We start from the raw sequence: 3,304 nt of genomic DNA, 5'->3' as shown, positions 1-3,304 counted from the left end.
TGACAGAGACTGTGATATGGTCTCTGTTTGCATGCTGCAAACCACAGACCCACCTCTAAAACTAAAACAAAAGTGTATTGTGAATGACAATAATCAAGATAAGACAGAATACATATGCACACACCACTTACTAATCCTAAAGAGGCAAGGAAAAGAAGCAAAGGGAAACAAATAATAGATGGACCAAATAGTGGGAGAAATGACAGGATGTAAACCCAATTATATCAATAATTAATTTAAATGCAAATGGATGAAACACTCTAATTTAAAGTACAAATTGTCTGTTTAGAAAACATCCATACAAGATTCACTATATGCTTTTAACAGGAGATTTATTTTACATGTAAGAACACAACTAGGTTAAAAGTACAATGATGGGAAAAGATATACCATGCAAACTTTAATCATAAAACAGCTGGAGTGGGTAGAAAGTATATGCTTCAAGGCATGGAGTATCAACTGAGATAATGAAGGACATTTCATAATGATAAAAAGCTCAATTCTTTGGCTGGGCGTGGCGGCTCACACCTGTAATCCCAGCAGTTTGGGAGGCCAAGGTGGACGGATCACGAGATCAGGAGATCGAAACCATCTTGGCTAACACGGTGAAACCCCATCTTTACTAAAACTACAAAGAAATTAGCCGGGCATGGTGGCGGGCGCCTGTAGTCCCAGCTACTTGGGAGGCTGAGGCAGGAGAATGGCATGAACCCAGGAGGTGGCTTGCAGTGAGCCGAGATCGTGCCACTGCACTCCAACCTAGGAGACAGAGTGAGACTCCATCTCAAAAAAAAAAAAAGTTCAATTTTTCAAGGAGACATATATGCCCACTTTATAAAAGAAACTCAAGATACGTAAAACAAAAACTGAGATAATTAAGGAGAAATAGACAAATCTACAATTATAATTGGAGATATTAACTCTTCTGTTTCAATTATTAATAGAAACAGTAAACCAAAAGTAAAATGAAAAATGGTAAGGATATAGAAGATCTGATCAACACCCTCAGTACACTTGACCTAATATAACAGTTCATCAACCAGCAGCAGAATACACATGCTCTTCAGGTACACATGGAATACTTAAAAAGATGCACCATATGATGAGACATGTCTCATTAATTTAAGACTACTGACATGACACAGAGTGTATTTTCCAAACATAAGGAAGTAGAAATTAAAAGCAGAAAGATATTTGTAGAATCCCAAATATTTTTGACTTTTGAAAATCAAAAATCAATTTTTTTTTTTTTTTTTTTTTTGCGACACAGTCTCACTCTGTTGTCCAGGCTGGAGTGCAGTGGCATGATCTCTGCTCACTGCAAGCTCTACCTCCCAGGTTCATACCATTCTCCTGCCTCAACCTCTCGAGTTGCTGGGACTACAGGTGCCTACCACCATCCCTGGCTAATGTTTTGTATTTTTTTATAAGAGACGGGGTTTCACTGTGTTAGCCAGGATGGTCTCGATCTCCTGACCTCATGATGCACCTGCCTTGGCCTCCCAAAGTGCTGGGATTACAGGTGTGAGCCACCACACCTGGCCCAAAAATCACATTTTTAAGCAACCCAGGGATCAAAGAGGAAATCACATGGGAAGTTAGAAATTAATTAATTAATTAATTTATTTATTTATTTATTTTATTTTGAGATGGAGTCTCACTCTGTCGCCTAGGCTGGAGTGCAGTGGTGCAATCTCGGCTCACTGCGAACTCCACCTCCCAAGTTCATGCTCATGCCATTCTCCTGCCTCAGCCTCCCGAATAGCTGGGACTACAGGTGCCCACCACCACTCCTGGCTAATTTTTTTGTATTTTTAGTAGAGGTGGAGTTTCACCGTGTTAGCCAGGATGATCTCCATCTCCTGACCTTGTGATCTGCCCGCCTCAGCCTCCCAAAATGCTGGGATTATAGGCGTGAGCCACCGCACCCGGCCTAGAAATTTATTTAAACCAAACGACAATGAAAACACAGCCTATCAAAATGTGTGAGATTCATTCTCACACTCTTCAAGATTGTCAAATTAAGAAATGCCATCACAGCAGCTGGGCGCAGTCATAAGGGCAGGAGATTGAGACCATCCCAGCTAACATGGTGAAACCCCATCCCTACTAAATATAAAAAAATTAGCCAGGCGTGGTGGTGGGCATGTGTAGTCCCAGTACTTGGGAGGCTGAGGCAGGAGAAAGGTGTGAACCCAGGAGGCAAAGCTTGCAGTGAGCTAAGATTGTGCCACTGCATTCCAGCCTGGGTGACAGAGTGAGACTACGTCTCAAAAAAAAAAAAAAAAGGAAAAAAAAAAAAAGAAATGCCATCACAGCAATAATCCAATCCAGCATGCTGTTAGGAAAACATCATCTAAAGATAAAGCCAAGGGCATTATTGTGAAATATTTTGTTAAGACTTCAAAAAGAATCAAGTAGGTACCTCAAAGAGAAAAGAAAGTTCCTGTAAGGTTCTGATGTATATGTCTCAAATATATTCTTTATTACACATTAGGACATCTAATAATCTCAATGACATTGTCCCATAGCTGTTTCACAGGAAGCCCTATATAAAAAGTGGTTAATATTGAGACAGATGGGTAGGGCTTTTATATAAAGAAATCAAGTACAAAGAGATTTACAGAAATCCCACAAGATTTTTAAAAGACTAGTACTGGCAAAGCTGCTACCAGTTTTTGGGGAGAAAGCCAGGATAAAATTAAAAAGATGGTTGGGCATGGTGGCTCATACCAGTAATCCTTGCAGTTTGGGAGGCTGAGAAGGGCAGATCACAAGGTCAGGACTTCAAGACCAGCCTGACCAATATGGTGAAACCCCATCTCTACTAAAAATACAAAAATTAGCTGGGCATGGTGGTGCACATCTATAATCCCAGCTACTCGGGAGGCTGAGGAAGGAGAATCGCTTGAACCTGGGAGCTGGAGGTTGCTGTGAGCTGAGATTGCACCACTGCACTTTAGCCTGGGTGACAGAGTGATAGAGTGAGACTCTGTCTCAAAAAAAAAAAAAAAAAAAAAAAAAAAAAAAAAAAAAAAAAAAGATGTTTATGGAATCCTGAAGAAATTACTTAGCTATAAACACCAGCTGGATGACACACAGGAAGGAACCAAGAATCCAGAGGGTGGATCCAAGAACAATAGTGACTTTCTCTAACTAAGCTCTAGCCAAGGAACTGGCAGCATGTGCCTGCATGCATTTCAGAATTGCTATGGCCCAATGAGTTTGAAGTGCCTCTTGTTTCTCTACTCTTCAAATAGGACATCTACAGTGGTTATGCTCCGCCGATCTTACCCTCGTACAT

Source organism: Macaca thibetana, chromosome 9, assembly GCF_024542745.1.
Source record: "Macaca thibetana thibetana isolate TM-01 chromosome 9, ASM2454274v1, whole genome shotgun sequence".
NCBI lineage: Eukaryota > Metazoa > Chordata > Mammalia > Primates > Cercopithecidae > Macaca > Macaca thibetana.
This window is presented reverse-complemented; position numbering follows the sequence as displayed.